Source organism: Zerene cesonia, unplaced genomic scaffold, assembly GCF_012273895.1.
Source record: "Zerene cesonia ecotype Mississippi unplaced genomic scaffold, Zerene_cesonia_1.1 Zces_u002, whole genome shotgun sequence".
Classification (NCBI taxonomy): domain Eukaryota; kingdom Metazoa; phylum Arthropoda; class Insecta; order Lepidoptera; family Pieridae; genus Zerene; species Zerene cesonia.
Window position 1 is genome coordinate 845,302 of NW_024045132.1, and position 14,460 is coordinate 859,761.

Below are 14,460 nucleotides of genomic sequence, written 5' to 3' on the forward strand. Positions count from 1 at the left end.
AGTTGTGAGCTGCTAAGAGGTAAAGTAGGTGTGAGGTCGCTCGAAAGATCTGAGGAAGATTAAACTTATCCTAAGATGTTATTAATGCAAAATTCAATATTATTTACACATTCAATTTATGAAAGCATTTATATACACATACCCCTGACTTGTATACGTGTTCCAGCAAAGTAACTAAATACAAGTTCTTATGATCAAAATATTTTAAAATATTACTTTATTTAAATTAAAATATTAGTTTAATTATATTTATTTATATCGAGATTTGAATGCCTTAAAGGGAGACTTTATCTAATTCTAGCTGCGCCGTCCGTATCCCGTAGGAATATCGGGATAAAAAGTTTCCTATATGTTATTCCAGTTGTCCAGCTATCTACGTACCAAATTTCATGGCAATCCGTTAAGCAGTTTATGCGTGAAAGAGCAAAAAACTTACAAACTTTCACATTTATAATGTTAGTAGTATTTATTATAAATGCTATTATTGATATGCAATCTCAAATCTAATCTATAAATACAATTATGTATTACAAAGCAAAATCGAAATCTACTTTAAAAAATAAAATCGACTTTTCGATAATAATCATCACATTAGAAAAAATCCATACATATCTAACCTTTAATTAAAGTCTCACAATGAATATTGTTATGGTGGTAAATATAACAAAGGTTATAACAAAGGTTATGCATCCGTTTGATAGAATCCCCACACAATTTAAAAAGCACACCGCAGCTTATCAATGCAATATAAACACCGATTGCGTGGTGCGTTTTAAAAAGTAATTTACGCGAACCAGGGCTGGGGGTGAAATGAAAAAATAATAAGGCAAGTGAGTACGCAATTATCCCTTTTCATATGCGACGTGCTTAGATGCTATAACAAGGGTTTTTCCCCTGTTCAAATAAATTCTAAGGCAGTTCTCATTACGGGATTCATGGTATTGCGCTCATGGGGCATTCTTTGTGACTTTAGATGAGTGTAATTTAAATTTCGGGTGGAGTTCGCTGTAAAATGTTATTATACAGAGAATGTATGGATAATTTTTATGCCACTGCCTTCTCCGTTCGAGGGGTAATGTAGCAATGAATAATGCAATAGGAATTGTATTTGTATCGCAGGATAATTAGCAAATATTCATAATGAGGTCTACGGTGGAAATATATTCTCGTCAAAGAACTTCATTATAGTATCAGGCGTGTCGTTAAATTGGTGCTAAAAGAAAAATAATAAAACACATAATCGCTTATATTTGAAACAAAAAAATCGTGTTTCAGTTATTTTAAATGTTGTTAATTTTTACTCTTAGTTAGAAATTATTTACGGTATTAATTTATTGAAAAATATGCTTTTGATCGCCTTTTGTTTTTTTTGCTAATTATTTCATTATTTTAAATATATACAATTTCTGTTTTATTTTAATAGAATAGAAATACTGCTTGGTATTACCTGAAATAAGCTTGATGTAGAAAAAGAATTAATGACGTTGTGTCCCTCATTATTTTTATCAAGCCTCTGAAGATGTGCCTATCATAAAAAATTTAACGCAGTTCTAAAAAAATTATGGAGATACAAAAAAATAAACGGATGAAGTATAAAAATAATGTAAATAATAAGGTAACTTGATATATTGAACGGTATTGAACGTTGCGGAATCTCCAAGGTGTTGTAGACTTAGATATGAAACATGATTCTAATCATTTCCTCTGGAAACTATATGGTCTATCTGCGGATTCTATCATATAAAGATTGACGTGGATATATGTCAAATTTACATAAGTATTATAATTTATCTGCACGTATAAATTTAGTTATGTGTATGTGTAATTTTACCATTTTAATTATACTATTTATTTACGATATATCTTTAGCTCAACTAAAAAAAAAAAATTGCTACATATTTCGTTTATTTTCCTTTCTCCTTGTGGTTGCCTGGTCGAGATCACTGCACAGTGATAAGGCCTCCCTTGCGCTATATCATTACTGTATCGTATTGTTTCATTCTTTATAATTTCGTGTCATTTTCACGTCAAATAAAATAAATAATGATGAACATAGATGGAAAATTATATTTGGAACTATTATATAACTATTTGCGGATTGCATAATACAAAGGTTGACACGAAAATATGTCTAGACCCTTATCATGGGCAAATATTTACTGACAGATGTTTGAAAAAGGTTTAGTTGGGATTTTAATGCGTTAGTGAACATTAATGTCTGTGAGGAAGTCCTTAAAAAATGATTAAGGGTTTTAATCGTATATCTTTATTAATTATACTATTTTACAGATTTTATAGATATATTTAAACATTACTTGCGTACACTGAAAGTTAAAACTGTTCCTACATAAGTAATTATATATGAAAATGCAAAATAAACGTTTGTTCCCTACAATGAGGATCGAACCCTGATCTCTGCTGCAATACTCCACTGCGTTAATGAACATCGGACATTTATTTAATGATTCCGATTTATTGTCATAGTTATTTATTTTTTATAATTCATGATTAAATGCCAGTGTCATCGTTAAATGAATGTAACTGACTTCTACTACTGTGACTGAAAGTTTTAATTAATCTTGCTTGTTACCAGTGACATGGATATTGAACTTTAACATGTACTGTTTCAGGAAGGTCGCGCAGGCTATAATATATCTCTGGGGTCCTTTGAATATTTTACGCGTAAAAAAATGATAACCGTCCCTCCATTCAAACCGGCAACGATTTTTCATATAAAATGATTTTAATCATTGCCATCCAGCAAAATATCATTTTACTAATAGACGCATTTAAACCTGTAATATTTCTATACTTTTTCTTTTCAGACTTAAAAGAGGAATACCAAAAATGTATAAATATTGAGCAACAAACTCCCTGAGGAGACGTTTCACGCGCCTGTAAGAGAGGCGTGACTTTAATTTTAAAGCGAGTTAATGTGACACAAGAGTAGTTGCATGGTAAAGTTTTTATGAGTGCCGGCTGTGAAAAACTTCCTAATCTACTAAGTCATTTAGTCTCGACTCCTAAAAACGTGTAATTAAGACTCTCCCGGGACGCCGGCCTTGCTCATAAACGAAAGAGGAGTCTTAAATCTTTCTCATTTGTTGTAATAGACGGGGAGATACCTTATTTATGAATTACATTAGACTACGTCTTTTAGATTGCTACGAATTAAATACGCGACTTAAATTCGCTCGCTGTTTTGGTGTTCGGAGCAGCAGTTTCAATACTTATTTAATTTATTTCTTCATTTATAAAGTACATGTAAATTTCTTTAAATAACATATAACAATATTCCAGATTTTTATGCATAGTACAGCGGAAATAATCTTATTTTTTAGTTAGTTTAATAAGCTAAAGTAAATAAATATACGGAAGATGAAATTCCAAGGAATGCTATACTATGGTCATTCAAAACCACAGATAATATTTCTGTTTTAACGAAAGTCTGGCTAAATAGAAACATTTTGAGTAGAATTCAAATGAAAAGTTCATGGTTTTTTTTAAGGTACCACAAGATATTGCTACAATGCAGCTGTATTTATATAGTACCTATGTCATAATCATCAGCAGTCCATGTTTTATCTTCCCACTGCAGAGACACATGACTCCTATAAGGATTAAGACCATGATCAAACTCACTGGCCATGAACGGATTGGGAGATGTCAGATGTCGTTGAACTTTTGATTCTTTGTAATGCCGGTTTTTTAACAATGTTTCCTTCACCATTTCATGTTGTGGTGAAAAATGTGCAGATAAATTGAAAAATCTATTTAGGTCTCAAAACCCTCAACATTTTTCGCTTTTAAGTGTTTCTAACCACTAAGCCATTATTACTACTGCAATCTGGTGTTAGCACTTGAGTGTAAGTAATAAGATAGATAATATGTATTTACCCAAAAACTCACAATTTTTTAAATGATATTTAAAGAAATAACACTTTAACACAATGGGGAAGTTTTCCACTACTAGAAGAAATAATGAGAGAATGAGACAAAAAGTAAGGAACAGCGTAATAATTCCATTCAACTTGTTCCCATGAAATTAACATTCAATTGCGATTTGTTTCGTAAAACCATTCACAGTTTTAGTGATAATTAGCTGATGAGTTATATATTATGACTTGAAGACGCATAGAAAGTTTCTTAAGACGTCGTTTATAAGCGGTTATATGTAAATCGGTTTATTTACATGTGGTATATTATTCATTCTTTTATATAAATTATTGCAAAACATTATACTATCAGAATCTTTTAATGTAATTTTTTTGTCAGTGTTTACCTGAGGTTTATTAGCTGTTCATTATTTGATGCTAGGGTGAAAGCGACGTTCTAAGTTTTGGGGCAGTGTTCGCTTATAAAATGTACATAATAATATTACTAAACAAATAATTTATAATAACATTTTTTTTAATTTAAATAAGAAAGTTAAATGCTGGTAAAGAATCATTATTTGCAATAATTTTAGTTGTTTTCTTTTTGTTATTTTCAAATTCTTTCTCTTGTGTATTTGTGTGTTTGAATTGAATGAAATTAATAATTGTATTTTGACAAAAAAATTACATCACTTGTCGAAGTATTATTTATTAATTCAACTTTCATTATTCATTTTCCAGTATAGAAAAATCTGGCGACTTATATAGATATTATCACTAACAGCAAAAACCTATTTATGTTAATGCCCTCAATGGTCAAATATAGAAAGAAGGTTTCAAATGTCCATAGTATAATCAATTGTCCTAAAAACGCTGACCTTGAATGTAATATAAATAAGCATCGCTAGTCATTTCTTCGAGTTTCTTGCTATTTATATAACTACAACAATTATACCGTTAAATTGGTCAAATTTACCTTACAAAAGCAAAAAACAAGTAAGCTAGCCGATATGTTAATTAGGAACTTCCTACATTTCAAATCAAGATTGATATGAAAGATTGTTTGGAAAGAAAACAAACCCAAATAATTTTGGTACATTAAAAGATAAGTCACAGGTACTACATTATTTAATTCTCCGTAAAATGCAGTAAGTACTCTAATTAATTTAACCATTTCAGGGAACTTTTAATTAACTCAATTGCATAGGGCAATACCATGCATGCAAATGCATGACAATTCATTGATAAATATTTAAATATGTACCAATGCTCTAGTTTTATTTTTTAGTTTATTATGTACATACTAAGTGAAATTTAAAAATGTTCTCATAACTAGACTGTAGGTATATGAAAAGAAGCTATCTCTGTCAATTACCAAAACATATAATTACAATATCGTTGTTATATAAGCACAGATTAAGCTTGTTTCTTTTTTTTTTGTATCACCATCGGCAATGGAGCTGGTGGGTCACCTAAACATTTGGAGAGGCGTGAAGTCGATTGCAGACCTATGCCTCTACAAATGGATTACGGACTTCAAATTGAAAAGGGATGAAGAAAAGATTGACGGAAGGAATAAAGGAAAGTACTGGGAAGGGTAAGGAAAAGGATATGGGCCTCCGCAAAAGATTAGGCTTAGAATAGAAGAGTATATAATTATTAAATCTACGTCATATCAATTGCTTCGAACAATCGTTTAAAAAGCGTTCATAAAAATCAATCTTAAAACTAAAAGAATTATCTATTAAGCTTCACTTTTCATTAGTCACATTATACCGTGAGTGAGATTTCAAGTTTTCAAATTCTTGGTATTGGAGACTCAATGGAAATGTAATGGTGACCCATTGAGTGACGTCAGCGTGCCTTCGGAGAAAGTGCCGCATTCTGCATCACTCCATACACGATTTATGTAATTTCGACGAAGATTGAGAATAAATCGGTTGTGTAATAAATAATTTGTTAGTAATTTATCAGTTTTAGAACTTTGACACGTGTGAAATTGCTTGATGTGTTCGAACGAATGTCGTTCATTAATCAAAGCATAAGTTTTTGAATAAAATTCAGAGACATCGCACATGAATGTGCGTCATTAGTATTGGTAACCGTGACGTCATTCAGAATATAACAATTATTTCTATTAAAACATTTATGTGTTATTACAAAAAAGCAGGGGACTATATAAAAGGACCTAAAGATCTATGAATTGACAACATTTCATTTTGTTACGACGACAAAAAAACTTTTTGTTGTTTTGCTATTTTGAGCACAGAAAATATTTGTTATTGTATTTTATATGCTTATTTTACAAGAATATAAATTAAAACGAAACATGTATATTATTCCTCCGTTAGAATTACGTCATTTGGCGATGTCAACATTTTCGATTAAGATGATTTTTAAACTCCAAAACTTTAATGAAAATTTTGAAGAAGTAAAATATATGTAGGTATATTGTGTGATTTTTGATCTAGTTTAATTTTAATACAAAAAACAAGTAGCTATCATAACTTTTTGGAAGGTTGTCAATTAGATAATATGTATTGGAAAATTCTAATATATTAAGCGCAAAAGCGTGTTGGTTTGTCTTTCTTTAACGTCTCATCTACCAAGGTAATGACATTATAAAAAAAAAATTGCGCCTTATTGGAGATAGATGGGAAGCAAGAGATACTTTACTTTTTGCCGCAGTGAAACGTACCATTCCCATGGGAATTTCTTTTGACTACACCGACGAAGCCGCGGGCGCAAAGCTAGTTTTAAATATTTGTCACATTACTGAGAATACTGAAGCTGACTATATTTTTCATTATCAACTGTTTGACATAAGATATCATATTCTTATTTTACTAAAGTATATAAATTCTAAGATCTATCTAATACTAATTCCAATAAAAAGTTTTTACGATATAACGAGAGTCACAGATAAAAACAAATATATAATCGCGGCTTCGTTTAAGAGTCTGGATTCAAAGCCGTCTGCTACCTATTCTATAAGAGTTTATAAAAATGACAAGATATTATATGTTTGATAAATAATTAACGTTACTGAAATTACTTCACATATGGCGGATGCAGAACAAATAAAAGTTCTATTTAGTTACTATCCAGTCAAAATATATACAATTCATAAGGATTAATTAGTTACTTCACTTATGCTTTTAGCAGACAATACAATACTTGAAACGAACTCTAAATCCTTATGAGCCGAACATCTGTTACTATCATTAGTCGAAAGGGTAATACAGAGCTCAATACTTAAACATATAAAATTACCCTTTCTTTGGTTTTTCTTTGGTACCAAAGAAATGGATAATCAAGGCTTTTATATTTTAATCAGGATACGATATATCTCTAAATATCAGCTCAATACATGATTCAAAACTACTTACATCCTTATTGTAATTGTATGTAGTTTTCTTACCTATAAACACGTTATTACATTAAGCTTTACTTGTATCTATTTTATTAAAACTGGCAACTAATATGTATTATAAATAAGAAAATCCAAGCTCTAATTTAACGGTTCAGCGATATTTTTAATATGAAAAATAATAGGACCGTAAATTGTCAGCTTTTCTTGGAAAAATGTTCAATTCGTATGGGATATCTCTGTAACATCATTTTATACAAACATAATACTGATTTTTATTATGGATTTGGGAGATTTATAACGTGTGGACACAATTATTAATTTTATTTAGATCCGATTTTAGAATAGACTGATGAGTTATGATGATAAGCATTGTGAATAAAAATAATAAAGGATGTTATTTAATATCAAACATACCGATTTTTGAAATATATAGGAGCATGAGAGCGGGCAACTGAGCTAGTAATTCTGATGGTGAGCGATCACCACCGCTCATCAACACTTACAGAGGTAGGGCCGCTGGAAATACGTCGCCCGCTTTCAAGGAGAAAGAATGAGGAAAGGGAAGGAAGGGAATTTAGGAATGGACTAGGAAGGGTCAGGAAAAGGAAACGGGCCTCCTACAGTGCTGTATTTTTATTTCAGCTGTTTTTAAAGTACTAATCCTACTTATCATATCATACTAATATTATAAATGCGAAGAAAGTTTGTAAGGATGAGTATATGTTTGTTAATTTTTCACGCAAAAACTACTGTACCGATTGCAATGAAATTTAGTAAGTAGATTGCTGGACAACTGAAATAACATATAGGCAACTTTTAAACCCGATATTCCTACGGGATACGGACTTACGCGGGTGAAACCGCGGGGTGCAGCTAGTAAGTAATAAAACTCTTGCGTGCGTATTATTTACATACGCCTATGTTCCTACACATGACATATAATGTAAGGAATTGTACGTAGGTGCTTTTAGTAAGTAATAGGAAGTATAAGGTCTAATGATTAAAATTGGTAGCTTAATAAATGTATCTGCAATATCATCTTATAATTATAGCGCATTGTGGCGCACTAGAAAAGTTTTTATAGTAGAAATATATTGCTTCGTATAAACATCATGTGTAGTATTTATTTTTAATCGAATTTGAAATAAGAACAAGTATGTCATATAGACGACAGTTGAACCGAAGTTTAAAAAAAAACTTTTTCTTAGTTTTGATAAGAAAAACTTGAAGCTCAAACAATTATCCGCGTCGCTGTCTACTCAATTATGACGAGCCTTTTATCATTTTGAGTTTGTACTATGTTGGTAAGCCGCATCCTTGCTATGTAGTGGTAAATACGTGTATAACAGTAACTTGAGAATATGTCGACGGATTGGAGAAGCGTTGTGGTTCAGTGTTCGTTAAGTTTTTGTAGTTGAATACTCGTAATTCAGAATAATGTTAGGTTATGTATTTACTGTGTTTGTATGAATTCACTTAATATGGGTATAATTCAAATTTGTATGTTGAGAGAGGATTCAGTTGCACAAAAAACTTTTTAAATCACCTGACTTAATTTATTATTGTAAATCTTTTATTAAATACGTAATTCTCATAAACCAATGACAAAAGCAGCTTTTCTAGAAATCAATTAAACAAAAGCTAAATACTTCATTAGCTGAACATTATAAAACGAGCCATGTAGCTGCTTTAATCCGACGCACACAACGGTAACCCGTCAGTGTAGTGACGTTCTCATTCTTACCTGCGCGCGCGCGTGTCTCGAAGAAAGCCTCCGCCTCAGTGCTGACCTGGCGGCCGTCCCGACCGTACCGGCCTGCCGACCATGCGGCAGACATTGTGACTCCAGTGAAGTGACTTGTGTTACAGCACAGTGCCCGTGCGTTAACCCCAACCCCTGATAGTGTAACCGGATTTTAAATTTTGGAACGCCCCGCGGCGTGTATAAGGTTAGTACACAGCATTGTGATAATTTACGCCGATGTGAAAGTTCTGATCTGAGTGGCACACTTTTGGTTCAGGTGCTAGCAGGTGGGTGCGGTTCACAACCAAAATTCCAATCTCGTGAGACCGCTTTCGTAGACAACTTTCTTCCGAGTTTCGTTGCTAATGTAAACGTTTAATACTTTTTCGCTGGCTCGCTGTTACATGATGTAACTTAAGGCTAATGTTCACGTAAGAAGGGAAGACATCAACGCGCTCAAGCTTTTTTAAGCTCGATAATGTTGGTGGTTTCGTAAGCTAAAAATATATTCGACACACTTCCTGTCTGCCACGCAAACAAAGCCTGAATTGAAATGTTTGGTATATTTCTTTGCGAGCGTTCTAGAATGTTTGACCAAAAACTTGATGTGGATTTATTAGACTTGTTTTTAAAAAGGCGATGCATAAGCAATGTTTACAGCGCCAAACGAGGACACTGCAAAGTGCACATCTTGCGTTTAACCGGTCTGTTTACCGCCACGCTCTCCCTCGTATTATTTATCTAAGTGTTTCCTGTTCCTACCCTCAACCTGTTTACAATAAATCATTTAAATATTTTTAACGTTCGTTTTCGAGAACGTTCTACGAAAATAAGAAACTGAAAAAATAGGTATAGAAATTGTTTCATTGAATTGTTGATTGATCAATCGTTTTCACTACTGCTATTAAAACTCAAATGAGAAACGTTTGGACTCGAAATATACTGTTTATTAGAATTATGTAATTTAATATACTACTAAAAACAGTACAATCAATCTAATGAGAAATATTCTAACTAGAAAAATAAACGTAACTGGCGGGAATTCGTAGTGCGATAAATAAAACCAGTTGTAACGCTCAAAGCAGTGTCATATCGCATTATTAATTTTAAAATATAGTCAAAGCGGCGGAATCTCATCAGAATTCCAACCTGTGGCAGCTCGAGCGAGCCAAGTTAGCTAATTGTGATATTGCTCCACGGTGGCCGCATTATTCTAGCCACACGTCGCGAAAATACTTCCGAGTATCTCGTTCATACATCAAAGAGAATGAGAGAGACAAAAACTTGGTGCAATATGCAACAATGGAGGTAATGCCAATGTTCGCTTGCATAGCTTTTTATGAACTTTGATACTCTTTATTGTTGTAAGAGGATTTAGTTATTAGAGGCTCTTGCTGCCATTGCCCTAGACAACTCGGAATTATCACAAAAAATAATGTTTGTGTATGAATTTGATCTATTTCATTAGAAATTTTGAATCTTGTGGTATAAACAAATAACAAAGGTTACATAACATATGTTTCCTTAATAATTCATCGTTATATGAAGAAGTGTACAAATCAATCCTTGAATGTAAAAATGTGCTGAAAGAATTCAAAATAATAGTTTCTACCATATTGCATTAAGCTAAGAGAAAATGTATCGTTTACAAAACATTTAATCCAATCTATTATATAACGTCGTAACTCCATAAATGAAGACGAAAAAGTACATTAAGGGTTTCATTTATCACAAAGAGATCCAGTAACACATAGGATATTGAACTGTTGTTTTCTTTACCGAGAAATAAATGAGAATACGCTTACTCTATTATTAGATGGGGTGTTACGCTTGGAAGAATGTTACCACAGGTTGTGCTATTCAACTCAGTACAAAACAACCCCGTTATAATAATAATTAATATAGTTTCAAAAACCTAAAAACAAAAAATATATTTGTAACTAAAGTGTCTCTCTTACTAAACAGAGTATAGGTAAGGAAATTATTTAAATTGGCGATCTTAATCAGAATTATAAGAAAAACTCATGAAATTATTGTACTGTTATCGATCCTTGATAAGTACAAAGTCTTACCTGTCAAAATCTGTCCTGTCTGTAAAAATTGAGTCCGTTACATACAAAAATATTCACATACAGGCGTAGGTAATACGAGCGTTTAAAAAAGATAACTAATTATATTAATTGCTTTCAAACAATTCGTTTTTATATAAATATAAGATTTATATTAAAATCGGTTGATGTTTCGAACGTCATGATTGCTAAAAAAGCATTTCAAAATAAACAATTCCAATGCTGCAAATGCACTTTTCCAAACCACCCACAAATAAAAAAGGACGTCATTACGGTGCACGCGATTTTCTGTTGCCAACCATACAATGAACCTATTGTATTGTATATTTTATTGTATCAATACTGAGTCATGCATAAACATATAAGTTTATACGGGAACTTATGGAAGTAACTTCTTCAAAACTAAAATGTTTAATAAAAACGGGTAAAACCACATAGCTAAGTAGAAAACCGTAACCTCCTTTTCTTATGAAGTAGCTTGACAACGTTGGCTTTAACTTAGTAAACATTTTCCCAAGTTTAAGCACAGTAATAAATGAAATCTGAGGAGATGAACCCTCGAGGCGCTGCTCTTATTTTTAAAAGACCCGATTTGGGTAAAAATATTTTGTCTTTGTATTATGTTTACTCAGAAATCATTATACATGTTTTATGCGTTGTATATATATAAGTATACCGTTCAGTAGATTTCAGAACACTTACGATTTTCTCAAATGTTTATTTACAATTTTGTATATCCGAATGATAACAAAATTTCTGTGGTAACGGTTTTTTTTTTGATAATAAATTATCACATTATTATATTTATTAATGAAGTAGTTTAACGCAACGTAATGTTTTGGACATGAAAATAAACATAACGTTAAGGTGTCAATAGAACTGAGAATTTCATTAAGATAGTAGTCTCCACCAATTACAACCTGCATTGCGTGAGAAGCTAACACCATTAAAAGATTCATCTCAAAATGACTCTTATCAATTAGAATTACGACTCATTACATCTTGGATCGTATTGACACAAATTTGTTAACCTTTACTGTGCTGCGTTTCTAAATCAATGAGTATCAAACTTACGGAATGTTTGTTATTCTTATATAATACGAGTAGTAGGATGGAAGTACACCTGGCAACTCAAGACTACAGTTACTCTAGTCCGTTACTGCGAAGGAGGTCACTCGTCGCGTGTCGACTTTCAATGCTAGAATTAGCGTTCGCTGAAACACTAATAAATAATCACGTTTTTAATTGACACAAATAATAGCTTCACTGAATATTAATTTAAAACAACAATTTCACATTACGCCTATTCACTAAATCGAACACGCGAACTTAGAATACGGTTTGTAAATTTGCCATGTACGTACAAGGTCCTGTGGCGCAACGGATAACGCGTCTGACTACGGATCAGAAGATTCCAGGTTCGAATCCTGGCAGGATCGAGCTTTTTTTCGTATTAATTTTTATATTATATCTTATAACGCAATCTATGTAAATTTTATCAAAATATATATTATATTGATTGCCTATGTTAGCATTTAAATTTTTTTTTTTGTTACACACGTATATCTAGAGAACAATGTTACGTATTACACGCGTATTGCTAAGTATTGTAACTGTGATAAACTAAAGAAAAACAACAAGTTTTTATTACTTCAATAAATTATCGATTTGTTCTGTATCATCTGTAAAATACAACAAAATGAGATAAGACAGTCTTTCCGCGCTATTTGCTGAACAAAGAGCACTAATGAAATTGATTATCCAAAGGGTTTCTTTGCTTCCGTTGTCTGCAAACCATTGTCGTATAAAATACACTTTTGTTTACAAATACATTTTGAACTCTATCTGCTTTTGTTAAGTCTCAATATTGTTTAAAAACATTTGTTGACAGCTAAGTTTGTGGCAACTCATTGTATCGAAGACTATTCTTCGAAAAGTCCATAGTTGTATTTGTTTTTCGATACCAAAAAACAAAGTCGTAAGTTTCAGAGATGAATGAATTAAATGCAGACAATTTTATAGAAATGCGAGTTTTATATTTGTTCAGTCTTTTTAATATTTATGCGACAAATAATATGTAATTAATAATATGTATGTAGTGAATTAAATGAGTTGGCAGATATCACATGTCGTCGAACTTTTGATTCTTGGACATGTCGGTTTCATCACGATGTTTTCCATCACCATTTCGAGCAGTGTTGGACATGCCCATATAAATTGAAAAATCAATTTATTTCCTGCACGCTCGCCTGTTCTCGAACCCCCAACTTATCGATTTTAAGTACGTGATCCCTAAGCGCTAATCCTATCCTACCAATATTATAAATGCAAAAGTTTGTGAGGATGTATGTTCGTTACTCTTTCACGCAAAAACTACTAAACTGATTGCAATGAAATTTCGTACGTAGATAGCTGGACAACTGGAATAACATATAGGCAACTTTTATTCCGGCATTCCTACGGAATACAAATTTGCGCGAGTGAAACCGCGGGGAGCAGCTAGTATCATATAAAATGAATAAAATTTTCTGAAACCGTTTACGTACCACGATAAAGCTGTTGCAAAGATCTCATCTATGAGAAGAGTACTAACCGTGTGTCAGCTAAGTAATTGGTATTTTATTTACTTAAACAAACACACCTGTCTTTAAAACATTTCAATGTAAATAGTATTATGCTATCTGTGGTATAGTCTGTTCATATCTATACCTAGTATATTTATTATTACTACTATATATCATTAAATCAAATAATATAAATATGTGTATAAAAATAAGTTGAAATGCATGTTTGCCTCGGAAATTCATAGAAAATAATATTCCATCGCTGTTGTGTATTTTAGCATATCATCCGTAAGCATCCATTTTAGTACATTTTTTTATGTAATTTAAAACTAATTAAATTTTTCGAAATTAAAGACTCTTTAACGGATATTAATCGCGATTTATTCATTATATTATTAACCCGACGTTTCGAACACAGCGAGCGTGGTCACGGGGAGACCTTACCTAATAATTTTTGTATAAACTAAGCCTGAGTAGACTAACGAATTAATATTGTTGTCATGATATAAATAATAATAATAAATAAATAAATAATAAATCTTTATTTAGTAGGTTTTTACATTATTGTAACAGTGGATTTAGATAAAGACGAGTTTTATAATATTTAAAACAGATTTACATTTTAGAATGCGATTTAATTAAGTATTTACTACACACTTCTCCGCTCCTGGCAAATCTCCATATACAGCTAGAAATTAGAGTTAATCTATTGAATTCAAACACGTAAAATGTACATGGCAATATCAACTTAACTTCATTCAATATATATACCTAGTCTTGCCATAAATATTGTAATAAAGAAAAAAGAAAATTGTTAACTGCAAATAACATTTAT

The 14,460-nt window shown here is 31.8% G+C and overlaps 1 protein-coding gene and 1 non-coding gene across 4 annotated transcripts in view; both read left to right on the plus strand.

The window, feature by feature from the left end:
* Positions 1-9,004: 9,004 nt before the first annotated feature.
* The window catches only part of LOC119838406 (sushi, von Willebrand factor type A, EGF and pentraxin domain-containing protein 1), a 53,137-nt gene continuing 47,681 nt past the window's right edge, over positions 9,005-14,460 (plus strand). For all 3 annotated transcript variants that reach the window (XM_038364343.1, XM_038364344.1, XM_038364345.1), the window contains exon 1: positions 9,005-9,197. The gene's annotated coding sequence lies outside the window, so the exon portion shown is untranslated. The remainder of the gene's footprint in view (positions 9,198-14,460) is intronic.
* Trnar-acg lies at positions 12,428-12,500 on the plus strand. The gene has a single exon. It is a non-coding gene; the product is annotated as a tRNA-Arg (tRNA).